Consider the following 15,123-nt stretch of genomic DNA (forward strand, 5'->3'; position numbering starts at 1 on the left):
ATTTGAACACCATTCAAGTAGCTGTTTTCCATTGGGACTCTTAAGATAGAAATAAATCTTACCCAGCTAGCAATACAAATTTATTACAATTGTCTAGGTATAAAATAATATTGTGCCAGTGATGGTGCAGTCTTTGGCAACTCTGAAGAGGAAAATGGAGCTTTTTTTTATATTTTGAGACTTAAAGTACAAATATTCTGTCAATAGTTATTAAATTACATTCATAAGCAAGATAGCTATATCCCCTTTGGGATTCTGCAAGTGACCTATGTTTTATACCCTCTTATTCGCAGAATAAAATGGTATTCCTCAGCTAAGCATTTAACATTCACCATGTAATTGATATGATTTCATAAATGGCTTTCTGCCTCAATGAAATGATTAAATTACCATGTTCTGCATTACTAACAACAGTTATCCATTCTTTAATTCACTTATCTATCTCAGCTATTAAGTCCTGCACCAAATGAACTGAGACCATTTACACAATTTTAACATCCCATTGTTCTTTTATCACCTTGCATATTAACAATTCCTAGGTGTTATTCCCCAGTGGGATTCTCTGTGTTTCTGGATAGTGGGTAAAACACATCAAAGGCTGTAACATTAATTGAGTTTGCAGAGTGCTTTTTCATTTTGAGTCATATCATTTAGTGTGACTTCACTTAATTGTTTAAGTCTCAGTTAATCACTGGAATTCAGGCTAAGAGATTTTCAAGAGCAGTATTCAAATATACAATGCTGAGAACTCTAATTCTCATTATACTGAATAGGACTTCATGCTGCTTTCAAACTTTTCTTAATTTCTTTAACGTGGCATTTAAATCCCAGCATAGTGTATTCGATGTGTTGTGCCACTAACATTAAATTTGCTTTGCCATCTCTCAGAAATCAGCTATGTAAACAAGGCAGCTACTACTTGCACCCCATGCCTTGTTCACCACAGAGTAAAGTAATTTCATGTTACCCTCCAGTGACAACATTACTCCCTGCAGCAGCAGTACACAAATTTGCAATTTTTTATTGGAGGCAGACATGTGCTTTCTGACAGTCAGCAAACTAAGTGGCAAAACACAAGTTGCTGGAAAAACTCAGCAGGTATGGCAGCATCAGTGGAGAGATATCAGAATTAACGTTTCGGGTCAAGTGACCCTTCCTCAGAACAGCCTTTGCCAGCAATTTCCGTTTTTGGTTCTGAGTTACAGCTTCTGCAGTTCTTTCAGTTTTTATTTCGTAAACTGAGTAGGTTGCTGTCTGTGGTTGGATGTGTCCTTCAAGATTTCATCATTTCACTTCAAACCTCCAAATGCCTGCTATCAGGTTCCTGCCTTTGATTGCCTTACATGTCCATCTTGGTGACTCACCAAAAAAGCAAATTATTTTGGTGGAAGAGTCATACTGGACCCAAAACATTAACTCTGTTTCTCTCTCCACGGATGCTGTGAGACATGCTGAGCTTTCTCAGCATTCCCCCTGTTTGTTTGGCAACACACTATCTTCCGAAAACAACTGCTTACTCAGATGGATAATACTTGACACCACAACCTTTAATCACATGCCCAATATTTTTATCATTACTGAAGAAAAGTGTTCATTTTAAATGCATTTTTTAAAAACTATATTTCTTTTTGGTTCCTTGCAAAATTGTCCAGATAATTAGTCTTTCGATTCCTGCAGACTCTTAAACAACTGTGGACACTGGGCAATCCTGAAGAAGGGTTATAACCAAAATGTTGACTTCTCCTCCTCCTGGCGCTGCCTGGCTTGTTGTGTTCTTCCAGCCTCCTGTTTGTCTGTTTTGGATTCCAGCATCTGCAGTTTTGTTGTCTCAAACCAAACGCGAGGGCCAGTTTGGCAATTTTCACATCATTCCTTTTGTATTGACCTTTCTCAGCAATTATATATGACTGTTAGCTGGGCTTCGAACTGTGTCTTTAAAAAACTGTGCAGAAACTAGACCAACAAGAGACAAACAAAGCTTAATTGGTATGAATTTGGTGTGAAGTTTCGCAATTTTTCTCATAACTGCTCACACATTCTGACCCAGATTAAGCAATTGGTGACAATTGAATCAGACATGTAGCATTTGACTGAGATTTTCAAAATATCAATGTGGCTACATGCTGGTAGCACGAAAGTAGAGGTTAGATGGCAGCTATGTCGAAGCTCAGCCACTGAATTCTAGGTCCTTAGTTTCACTGAGTGCCCTGCGGAAAATATTACGTTTATGTCGAGTCATAGGGTCAATAAGCACGGAAACAGACCCTTCAGCCAAACCCCTCCATGCCAGCCAGGTTTCCTAAACTGAACTAGTCCCATTTTCCTGCATTTGGCCCAAATCCCTCTAAATCTTTCCTATCCATGACCTGTCTTTTAAATATTGTAATTGTACTCGCTTCTACCACTTCTTTTGGTGGCTCATTCCATATATGCACCACCCTTTGTGTGCAAATGTTGCCCCTCAGGTCCCTTTTAAATCATTCCCCTCTCATCTCAGATTTATGCTGTCTAGTTTTGGACTCCCTTACCCTAGGAAAAAGATCTTGGCTATTCATCCTATTCATGCCATTCATGATCTTATAAACCTCTATAAGCCACCCCTCAGCCTCCCATGCTTCAGGTAAAAAAGGATCCAGCCTCTGCTTATAACTCAAACTCTCCGGACTTGCACCCTTTCCAGTTTAATAACATCCTTCTTACGGCAGGGCAACTGGAATTTTACGCAGCACTCCAAATATGGCCTTACCAATATCAAGGGCAGAATTTTGGCGTCCCCTACCAGCAGCAGGAAGGGTCAATAAAATAAACTGTGGCCTTCCTACCATCTTCCTGCCTGCTTCCAATCTGTCTGCAATCTTATGGGGCACAGGCAAGGTGGCTCTCTCACCATTGCCCCAATTGAGGACAGTATTTGGCCAGTTGAGTGCTTCTTCCTATTTGGCCTCAATTCTGAGGCAGATGTGTCAAATTCCAAGACAAAGAACAGGCCTGGCATGTTCATCCCACGCCTCATCTGGTGTTAAATGTGTGTAGAGTTGCCATAGTATTGGCTGTCAACTCTTCAGGTGGCAAAACTGTGAAAAAATCCTGCCTTAAGATACATCGTTAGTTCAATATATCATTTCAGTTGCATGACGCTGTAATCTTTTGCTATAAATTCTGTGTCTTATGATGCCATTCCACAGCAACCTGACGAAGGAGCGGCACTCTGAAAACTATTGCTTCCACATAAACCTGTTGGACTATAACCTGGTGTTGCGTGATGTTTAACTTTGTATTGCTGTGGCAGAGCCACAGTTACAGACAAACATGGCCAAGTGGAAGAAGCTAGCCTTTGTAATGAGTATCACACAAAAACTGGAAAATGAAGCTCTCGTGTACAGTCTAGGTAATGAGAACTGTTGATGGCTCAGTAATGTAAGGAAAAGTGTGGCAAATACTGGCATATTTGAGGAAGCTGGATAGATACTTAATAGAAAATGGAATAGAAGGGTCTTTAAATGGGATTAGATTAGATTGATCAGAGGAAAATTGTTGGAGTATAAACCCTGCATTGGCCTGATGGGCTCTTTGGTGGTGTTCTATTCTGTACATTCTATGTAATCTTGCAAACATTGTAGCCATATTATCTTTACACAGTTGAACACCATCTGCAATTCATCAGCACCATAATAACTTTCACACCCCTTTATTCTCCTGCAAGTTTGCCTTTGCTCACAGCTGATCATATAATGAAGGAGTGAAAAACTCACTTGAGAGGTGTGTTCTTGCCAGTACCTGTTCTCATTCCCATTAAGGAATGCTTTCTAAAACCTAGACTGCATTCTATATGACCATATGCAAAATGTCAATTTTCTTCTTCAAGAGAAGGTGGTCAACAACCAAAGATAAAGAGATGTTCCAAATCATTATTTTAAAGTTTGTTTTAATATAATCTGAGTTTATTAATAAAATAGGCTTGTACGGTTTAGCTTACGTTACCAATATTTCTTTGGAATTACTCATATAGTTTTTATTGCAAATTTGTAGTTAAATGACTTGAGCATAGACAAAAACATAGATTCAGATGATCACTTGAAATACAAACTTGATCAGACAATTGTTTTGGGACTTTTTGGACTAAGAAACTCATATTAGTTTGGCCAACAGCCATTTTCTTTTCTGAAGAAGTTGGCATAAGTGTTAAAGAGGTCATTTAATAACTCCCATTTCACAAATGAACCGGTGATACTTCAACCATAAACCCTTTTCTGGCATATTTAGTATAGGTCAAGCTGACGCAAACTGATTACAATCTCTATAGAGCTGTAAAAATAAACAGAGGATGAAATTAGCTTGCATCCATTAGGCACTTTATTACTATTAAGTACTAAGAAATTATAACTTGCAACAGAAACAACAAGTTGCATTTATATGGTGTAGCAGTATGGTAAAATGCCCCAGAAAACTTCACAGAAGAGTTATCAAGAAAAATGGATGCTGAACATAGTAAGAAAAATTAGGGGTGACAAAAATCTTGTTCAGAGGTAGGCTTTCAAGAGTGAAAAATGGGTACGAAATTTGAAAGTCAGAGAAATGGTGTCAAGCCACCTAAAGGCATAGCTCAATGATAGGACAGAAGGTGAAAAGAATTTTTAGGAGACCACAGAGCCAGCGAAATGGACAGTCTTGAATCTGGTATTGCAGGAGTGGCCTTACTGGAATTGTGATGCTACGAAGAGATTTAAACACAAGGATGTTAATGTTCTATTGGGACTGAGGCCCAGCATAGGTCAACAAAGACAGGAGTGATGGTTGAATGGGATTTAGAGTATGTGGGCAGGAGAGCTAATCTTTATGGAGGGTAATAGATGGAAGCATGGCCAAGGGAGCATTGGAATGAGTCTAGAGATGAGAAAGTTGAGGATGAGGGCTGAGGCAGGAGAGTAGGTAAATTACGTTATGGAACTGTGATGGCAATGAAACAAATTGAGAAGTTCAATTTGTGTCAACTGAAATATCAAAGTTACAAACAATCTTGTCAACAGTGGGTGGAGCTGGATGGAATCAGTGGCAAGGTTATAAATGTATGGTGATGGTTTTGGAACTTGCAATGTTTTTGAGACAAAATTCATTTAAGACTGAATGTTGAGTAAGCAGTCAGACAGAACAGAGATTGTGAAAGTATGCAGAGAGGTAATGGAAAAGTAGAGCTGAGCCACCAACAAACATTCTCAATGAACTGTCATGTAAAGGTCTAGAGAATAGATTTTAAAAATTACATTAGGAACATGTCAGCTAGATTCCCTTCTAACACTATCAATAAAGTTCATACATTATCCATGATACAACTTTAAAAATGCCATAAACCATTAACAGAAACTACACGTTACACAATCTCTTTCTCTATAAATTGCTGGATTCATTTTTTCCAATATTTGTGGTTTAATTAATGGTAGGAAATAGAGAGCGCATAAGTTTTGACACTCCCTTTCATCCCTGTGAATTGTGTACATTAAAAGATTTGTGCAAAATCAGCAAAGCAGGAATGAATCTCAAACAAACTCACTGTGATGACCTTCATAGTGTACAGTAATTCTGAGCAGCAGAACATAAAATTAATGCTTTACGTCCTATTCACGTACATTTGAACTCTGTTAGTGAAGTAAGAGGTCAACATGACAATTGCGTCATTCGCCTGTAAGTATCGCAAATCTGAAATTTTGCTTGGAAATAGAATACATTTAAAGGGTGTTGTTGTTTTAGGAAATTCTCAGACTTGGAACAGTCTGCTGTGAGAACTCAATTCCAATGTTGCTGTGTTATCTGCTGGCTCCAAGCCGGTGTTTTGGTAAAGGATTTTCTACTTTGCTTTTATTCAAAAGTTTAAAAAGTACATAGTGGTAATCTGATCAGTTCTGCACCATTACTTCATCATCTAATCCTCTGTTTACAACCTAATAAAAATAATTTTACCAGAAGGCCATGCTTTTATGGAGAGAAAAAATATGCACCAGAATGAGCTGAAATAGTTTGTAAATTGAATACTGTATTTTCAAAAGCAAAAGTGCCAACACCCAACTTTGACTATCCTGAATGTGCAGACATTATTAACCTTTCTCAATCCAAATATCCACTTGTTTGGGCTCAGGTTGATCACACTGTCTGGATCGCTTGCACAAGGTAGTGTCTTTCTTGACAAATGTACCTTTGTTTGCTATTACCCCTTAAGGATGGGCAGCACGGTGGCTCAGTGGTTAGCACTGCAGCCTCACAGCACCAGGGTCCCAGTTTCGATGCCAGCCTTGGGTGACTGTCTGTGTGGAGTTTGCACAGTGTCTGCGTGGTTTCCTCCCGATGCTCCGGTTTCTTCCCACAGTCCAAAGATGTGCAGGTCAGGTGAATTGGCCATGCTAAATTGCCCATAGTGTTAGGTGCATTAGTCAGAGGGAAATAGGTCTGGGTGGGTTGCTGTTCGGAGGGTCGGTGTGGACTGGTTGGGCTGAAGGGCCTGTTTCCACACTGTAGGGAATCTAAAGGATATTCCAAAATCTATGTTATGATATTGCAAAACCTAAATAACTGTTATGCTGCATTTCATGAAAGACTTTAACAAGTTGTTTTGAAAGCCAGACGTTGAGTAGATAATAATGGTTAGGGGATAAATCTGATTTTTAAAAAGTGAGAGTTGTGTTTAGTGCACTCACCAAATTTAAATGATGGATGTTCAATATACTGCTACAATTAAACTAGTCTGCAATAGTATGTAAAACTTAATCACTTTTGTGAGGTACTTGAAATCAGACATTTTCCAGTCAATTAACGTTTGCTTTAGGTGGTTGTTGTGTGGCATAACAAAAAGAACATGAAAGAGCAAGAATCATATGAAAGCATCTACTAGTCAAGAAGGGCTCTTGTGGTGCAACATCATAGAATCAGAGAATCCTACTTTGTGGAAACAGGCCATTTAGCCCATTAGTCCACACTGACCCTCCACTATCCTATCCTCATAGCCCTGCATTTCCCATGGCTAATCCACCTAATCTACACATCCCTGGACAATATGGGCGATTTAACATGGCCAGTTGACCTAACCTGCACATCTTTGGACTGAGGGAGAAAACTGGAGCACCTGGAAGGAACCCATGCAGACACGGGGAGAACAAACAAACTGCACACAGACTGTCACCCTAGACTGGAATCAAACCCCGGGTGCCTGGTGCACTGAGCCATATAGCTACCCCCAATGGCAAAAAGGCATGAAGCATCCCTACCTCTGAGCCAGATTTCAAGTTTGATAACTACTCCAGGTTTTGCTGACCACGGAAGATACATTCATAAGCAATACTGGTTAGGATTATAGGAGTTTAGAAGAATGAGTGAGGATCTCACATAACCTATAAAATTTCAATAGGATAGACAGGTTAATCACAGGAAGGATGTTCCTGTGACCAGGGACTCTAGAACCAGGGCTCACAGTGTATGCATATGGGGTAGGCCATTTGGAACCTGCTTGAGAGAAATGTCTTCTAGAGAGTGGTGAGCATCTGGAATTCTCTGTCACTGAAAGCAGTTGAGGCCAAAAGCTTCAATGTTTTCAAGAAAAAGCCAAATGCAATTCCCAGGGTTAAAGGCATCAAAGAATATGGGGAGAAGGTGGGGCCAGGTACTGAGTTGGGTGATCAGCCATGATCATATTGAATGTTGGAGCAGGCTGAAAGGCTAACTGTGCCACTCCTGCTCCTATTTTCTGTGCCAATGTTTCTATAACATGGTAAAACAGGGAGAGTATCAATCTGAAATCCTTCTAACATATGCGAATTGCAGGTGGGAGAAGTTGGAGCTACCTGGTCAGCCAAGTGATAAAAAGAATGTTATAGCTTCAACCAACTCTATTCGTAAGAGAGCATGTTGTTGCAGCAGCTTGAACTCACATTGAGTGAACCATATCACACCAGCACCCCTTGTCAAAGAGAAAATGCTTTCATTGAGCAACTTTGCAGACAGCAATTCTGTTCCTCTGATTATACAGGAGAAAGTGAGGACTGCAGATGCTGGAGATCAGAGCTGAAAATGTGTTGTTGGAAAAGCGTAGCAGGTCAGGCAGCATCCAAGGAGCAGGAGAATCGACGTTTCGGGCATGAGCCCTTCTTCAGGAATTCCTGAAGAAGGGCTCTTGCCCGAAATGTCGATTCTCCTGCTCCTTGGATGCTGCCTGACCTGCTGCGCTTTTCCAGCAACACATTTTCACCTCTGATTATACACTCAGCATTATTTGACACATGCTCAGATTGAGATATTGATGGCTTTCATGATGAAGGAAGCAGCGTGTACTGCAGGAGGAATGGTTTGCACTGGATTGTGGAGGCCACAATATCTGGAAGTGATGGCTGCCATGTTACTGAGAACAGGGTAAATGCATACATTTTTTGAAAATCTCAGAAAAAAAGCTAGCACTCAACTGAAAATTCCACTTTCCAAAGGTGCTAGAGTGGTGGATCAAACATGTTTTGAGTTAATATCACCAAATTGTAATTCAGCTCTCCCAATGGGTTAGCAAGCTTAGAGCAACACAAATGAAGAAGGAATCCTCTGCTTTGAGTTAATTTATCCTGTTGGATGGTAGCAAGTGCATTATTAGATTAGATTTAATTAGATTAGATTACAGTGTGGAAACAGGCCCTTCGGCCCAACAAGTCCACACCGACCTGCCGAAGCGCAACCCACCCATACCCCTACATTTACCCCTTACCTAACACTATGGGCAATTTAGCATGGCCAATTCACCTGACCTGCACATCTTTGGACTGTGGGAGGAAACCGGAGCACCCGGAGGAAACCCGCGCAGACACGGGGAGAACGTGCAAACTCCACACAGTCAGTCGCCTGAGGCGGGAATTGAACCTGGGTCTCAGGTGCTGAGAGGCAGCAGTGCTAACCACTGTGCCACCGTGCATTATAGTGGGTTTCAAATCACCTGAGTGAGACAATAAATAATCTGCAAGAATTTCCACCCTTGATCACCACTTCTACTGGAAGTATAGCTGTATACCTGGTGTAGATGGAATCCTTTGGATTCACTGGAGGATAGAATCCAGTTTGTGTGTGTTGTTTGAATTATCAAACAATTTATCACATATGGTTAACACTTGCACCATTGTATTTATATTATTGATGCCAAAAATCTCATGGCCTGGACAATTAAACTGGACACATGAGCTTAAACCTAACTATAACAGCAAGGAAATTTAAATTCAATTACTGAATGCAGCTGTGGAATAAAAAGCTAATATGATTAGTGGTGACCATACAACTACAGAATTGTCATTGAAACCTGTCCAGTTCTCCGATGTCCTTCCGGGAAAGAAGTCTGGCTTCCTAATCCAGTCTAACTGTTAAATGACTTCACATCCCCAAATATATATCTGACTCATAGTTGCTGTCAGAAGTGTCCGAGCAAGCCATTATGTTTTAACTTGCAGATGGCTTATGTGCAATCAAGGGTTGGACAATAAGCTTTTTATTTATTATTCATTCATGGGATGAGGGCATCTCCGGCTAGGTCAGAATGGACTGCCCATTCCTAATTGCCTCAGAGGGCAGTTAAGAGTTAACCACAGTGCTATGGGTCTGGAGTCACATGTAAGCTGGACCAGGTAAGGACAGCAGATTTCCTTCCCTAAAGGACATTAGTGAACCAAATGGGTTTTTACAATGATTGACAGTGGTTACATGGTTATTATTGGGCCAGTTATCTATTCAAAATTTTGTTGTATTCAAATTTCACCTCCTTACGCTGTGGAATTTGAATCCCCAGAACATTGGCCAGGGGTTCTAGATTGCTAGCCCATGACATTACCACTATGCCATTGCCTACCCTGCTGGTGTCACTCACATCCTATTAAAAAATTACAAAAATCCAAAAGAGTGCCACTTCAGGGAGGTAGTGCCATAATGAGTACTATATGATGATCCTGAAAATGGTTCCTTTTTTTTTCAGAAAATTAAGTTTCAGGGGTGAATGGCTATTGCCTCCCATTCTATTCCCCCTCACTCCAGAAGATGTTAAGATTCCTCAGAGTAAAAAGCTTGGTAAAACAAATTGTTTTAAGGAGAGTCCTAAAGGTGGAAAGAGAGTGGTTAGCACTGCTGCCTCACAGCACCAGGGACCCAGGTTTAATTTTACCCTCACGTGACTTTCTGTGTTGAGTTTGCACCTTCTCCCGGTGTCTGTGTGAGTTTCCTCCGGGTACTCTGGTTTCCTCCCACAGTCAAAAGATGTGCAGATTAAGTGGTTTGGCCATGCTGAATTGCCCATGGTGTGCAGGGATGTGCACTCTGGATGAGTTAGCCATGGGAAATGCAGGGTTACAAGGATACGGTTGGGGTGGTGAGTCTGGGTGGGATATTCTTTGGAGAGTCAGAGTAGACTCGTTGGGCCGAATGGTCTGTTTCTCCACTGTAGGAATTATATGAAGGTGAAGAGGTATAGAGTGTGGAATTCCTGAGCTGAGAACCTGAGCAATTGAAGGTATGGTCAGCAATGGTAGAACAATTAAAACCGGGAATGCTCAAGAGGACAGAATTAGAGGAGGACAAATATCTCTGAGTGCTGTGGGCTGAAGAAAATTACAGCAGTAGGAAGGGGGAAAATAAGGATGAGAATTTTAAAACCTTAGTGTTGCTCAATTATTTCATGATTCACTGAGGTAATGCAATGGAAGTCAAGCCCCACTAGTCTCAGAATCAGCAAAACATGGACCTGACTGACAAACTCAGGTTAGGGGTAAATGCTAACTTGATTTCTGTATGTCATAAGGAAATGACTGTTATTACAAACAGTTTGTCTTTAACTAATGGTGATTAAGACATGTGAATTGATAACTTATAACTCCCCACATTTAAACTCTATCCCTTCCTCCTCTCCAATATAGACAGCCACGCAAAGACGGACAAGGCATGATATTTCCATATATCGACTGGAACCTCCTTAGTGCAGATGGTTTGGATGGAGCCATTTTTGTTAGGTGTGTTCCGGAGGGTTCCTTTACTCAGTATGTAGACTTGTCGACGAGGGGAGAGGCCACTTTGGATTTGGTGTTCGGCAATGAGCCAGGACAGGTGTCAGATCTCATTGTGGGAGAGCACTTTGGTGACAGTGACCACAACTGCCTCACATTTATCATAGCCTTGGAGAGGGAAAGGAGCAGTCACCAATGGAAGATATGTAATTGAGGAAAAGGAAATTATGACACTATCAGACAGGAGTTGGGAAGTATAGACTGGGAACAATTGTTCCACAGAAAGGGCACAGCAGACATGTGGAGACTGTTTAAGGAGCAGTTATTGCGAGTGATGCACAAATTTGTTCCCTTGAGACCAGTAAGAAGGGGTAAGATTAAGGACCCTTGGATGATGAGAACAGAGGAGCTTCTCGTCAAAAGGAAGAAGGCAGCTTATATAAGGTGGAGGTAGCAAGGATCTAGCACAGCTTTAGAGGATTACAGGCTTGCTAGAAAGGAGCTCCGAAATGGACTGAGTAGAGCCAGGAGGGGGTACGAGAAAGGCTTGGCAGAAAGGATTAGGGAGAACCCAAAGGCATTTTCCTCATACGTGAAGAATAAGAGAATGATCAGGGAGAAGGTAGGGCCGATCAGGGATAGCGTAGGGAACTTGTGCATGGAGTCTGAGCAGATAGGGAAGCCCTAAATGAGTTTTTTGCCTCAGTTTTCACTAAGGATAGGCTGAGATATTGGCTTGACCAGGTGAAGATTAATGAAGTTGATGTGTTGAAAATTTCAGCGAACATTAAGATTGATAAGTCCCCAGGGCCAGACCAAATTTATCCAAGGTTGCTCCGGGAAGCGAGAAAGGAAGTTGCTAAGCTGCTGGTGAAGATCTTTGGTTCCTCACTCTCCACTGGAGTCATACCAGAGGATTGGAAGGAGGACAATGTTGTTCCTCTTTTCAAGAAAGGTAATAGGGAATTCTCTGACAACTACAGACCACTCAGTCTTACATTTGTGGTCAGCAAGGTTTTGGAAAGAATTCTGAGGGGTAGGATTTATGACTATTTGGAAAAGCATTGCGTGATTAAAGGCAGTCAGCATGGCTTTTGTGAGGGGCAGGTCATGCCTAACTAGTCTTATTGAGTTACTCAAGGAGGTGGCAAGACAGGTTGACGAAGGTTGAGCAGTAGATGTGGTGTATATGGACTTCAGCAAGGCATTTGAAAAGGTTCCCCATGGTAGGCTCATTCATAAAGTCAGGAGATATGGGATACAGGGAGATTTGGATGTCTGGATTCAAAATTGGTTGGCTGACAGAAAGCAGAGAGTGGTTGTAGATGGAAAGTATTCTACTGGAAGTCAGTGGTGAGGGTGTCCTACAGGCTCTGTTCTTGGGCCTCTGCTCTTTGTAGTTTCTATAAATGACTTGGATGAGGAGACTGAGGAGTGTGTTAGTAAATTTGTAGACGACACAAAGGTTGGAGGTGCCATTGATAGTATTGAGGGCTATTGCAGGCTGCAGCATGACATAGACAGGATGCAGAGCTGGGCTGAGAAATGGCAGATGGAGCTCAACCTGGATCAATGCGAAGTGATGCATTTTTGAAGGTCGAACTTGAATGCTGAATATAGGATTAAAGACAGGATTCTTGGCAGTGTGGAGGAACAGAGGGATCTGGGTGTTCAAGTACATAGAACCCTCAAAGATGCCACCCAAGGGGATAGGATTATTAAGAAAGCATATGCTGTTTTGGCTTTCATTAACAAGGGGATCGAATTTAAGAGCCGCCAGGTTTTGCTGCAGCTCTACAAGACCCTGGTGAGACCACACTTGGAATATTGTGTCCAGTTATGTCGCCCTATAAAAGGAAAGATACAGAGGCTTTGGAGACGGTGCAAAGAAGGATTACCAGGATGCTGCCTGGACTGGAGGGCTTGCCTTATGAAGAGAGGTTAATTAAGCTTGGATTTTTCTCTCTGGAAAGAAGGAGGAAGAGAGGTGAACTGATCGAGATATACAAGGTAATGAGAGGCATGGATAGAATCATTAGCCAGAGACTTTTCCCCAGGGCAGGACTGACTGGCATGAGGGGTCATAGTTTTAAGATATTAGAAGGAAGGTATAGAGGAGACATCAGAGGAAGGTTCTTTACGCGGAGAGTTGTGAATGCATGGAATGCGTTGCCAGCTGTGGTTGTGGAACCAGAGTCATTAGGGACATTTAAGCACCTGCACATGGACAGCAGTGAATTGAGTGGTGTGTAGGTAAAGTTGTTTTATTTTACATTCGGATTAATCTTCGGCACAACATCATCAGCCGAAGGGCCTGTTGTGTGCTGTACTTTTCTATGTTCTGTGTTCTATGTTCTCTATGTTCTATGATATTAAGGGTGGAAAAGGAAAATAAATCAGTGAAACATGATTTGGAGATGCAGGTGTTAGACTGGGGTGTACAGAGTTAAAAATCACACAACGCCAGGTTATAGTCCAACAGGTTTATTTGGAAGCACCAGCTTTCGGAGCGCTACTCCTTTGTCAGGTGGTTATACTCCACAACCACCTGATGAAGGAGCAACGCTCCAAAAGCTATGGCTTCCAAATAAAGCTGTTGGACTATAACCTGGCGTTGTGTGCTTTTTAAGCCAGTGAAACACAGTTAAGTAGCACCAATCCAGACTACAAGCGTTATTAAGTTGTTTCTTTTGGTTTCTTCCAACTCTTGTTTATTCTTTGCTGTTGACACAAGGTTGTCTGCACGCTGATTCTCTCTTTCATTCACAGGTTGAGACTTCCTCCTTCACTATCTTTAAGAGCACTTTATTTCTCCTTCAACTGGGAAATTTCAGAGAAAAATGAATGGAAAACAGCTAGCTATTACGAGAGACTTTCTGGGACCTCCTCACAGAACAGATACACCCACTGGGATATTTATTGCTTTTGCTTAGCAGACTAGATTGCGAACCCTATCAGATCACATGGATTGGTTGGAGCAACTGTTAGAAGCAATAAGGAATTTACAGGAGCTGGGAGGTGTGTTGGATGGCAGTTATAGGAAGGGAGAAAAGCTACAGATACAGTCAGGTAAATGGGTTAACTTCAGGAAAGATAGGAGGGGTAGGTAGGTAGTGCAGAAGTCTCCTGTGGCTATCCCTATCTCAAACAAGTATGCTGTTTTGTAAAAAGTAGGAGGTGATGGACTCTCAGTGCACAAACAGCCAAGTTTCTGGTATCAAGACAGGCTCTAATGTCATGAGATATACATCGGGTTCCAAGCAATTGATTGTGATAGGGGACTCTCTAGTCAGAGGCACAGACAGACGTTTCTGCAGCCAGCAGTGAAAAATCAGAATGGTGTGTTGCTTCTCTGATGCCAGGATCAAGGATGTGTCAGAGAGAGTACAGAGTGTTCTCAAGGGGAGAGGGCACAGCAAGAGGTCGTTGTACACATTGGAGCCAACAATATAGGAAGGGAAAGGATGAGATTCTGAAGGGAGAATGTAGAAAGTTACGCAGGAATTTAAAAAGGAAGTCCTCAAGGGGAGTAATATCTGGATATTACTTGGAGTGGAGTTGGGACCCAGGGAAATGGTGAGGAAAGAGATCAATCTGAGACTGGTAGAGATAGGAAAGGGAGTGAGTCAAATAGTCAAGGCATGAAGGAACAGAGCAGAGAACAAGATAGGACTGATAAATTGTAACTTAATTTATTCCAATACAAGAGGCCTGACAGGGAAGGCAGATGAACTCATGGCATGGTTAGGAACATGGAACTGGGATATCACAGCAATGACAGAGATATGGCTCAGGGATGGACAGGACTGACAGCTTAATGTTCCAGGATACAAATGCTATAGAAAGGATAGAAAGAGAGGCAAGAGAGGAGGAGCAATGGTGTTTCTGATAAGGGATAACATTATAGATGTACTGAGGGAGGATATTCCTGGGAATACATCTAGAAAAGTTATTTGGGTGGAACTGGGAAATAAGAAAGGGACGATCACCTTATTGGGATTGTATTATAAACCACCCAATAGTCAGCGGGAAATTGGGGAACAAATTTGTAAAGAGGTTTCAATTATCTGTAAGAACAATAGGATAGTAATGGTAGGGGATTTTAACTTTCCAAACATAGATC

The 15,123-nt window shown here is 41.5% G+C and overlaps 2 long non-coding RNA genes across 3 annotated transcripts in view; both read left to right on the plus strand.

Moving 5' to 3' along the window:
* LOC122558420 overlaps positions 1–15,123 on the plus strand; it is a 430,190-nt gene that overhangs the window by 25,293 nt on the left and 389,774 nt on the right. The gene's annotated exons all lie outside the window — the stretch shown is intronic.
* Positions 1–15,123, plus strand: part of LOC122558419 — a 41,976-nt gene that overhangs the window by 1,195 nt on the left and 25,658 nt on the right. The window lies entirely within an intron of this gene.

This window comes from Chiloscyllium plagiosum, chromosome 17 (assembly GCF_004010195.1).
Source record: "Chiloscyllium plagiosum isolate BGI_BamShark_2017 chromosome 17, ASM401019v2, whole genome shotgun sequence".
Classification (NCBI taxonomy): domain Eukaryota; kingdom Metazoa; phylum Chordata; class Chondrichthyes; order Orectolobiformes; family Hemiscylliidae; genus Chiloscyllium; species Chiloscyllium plagiosum.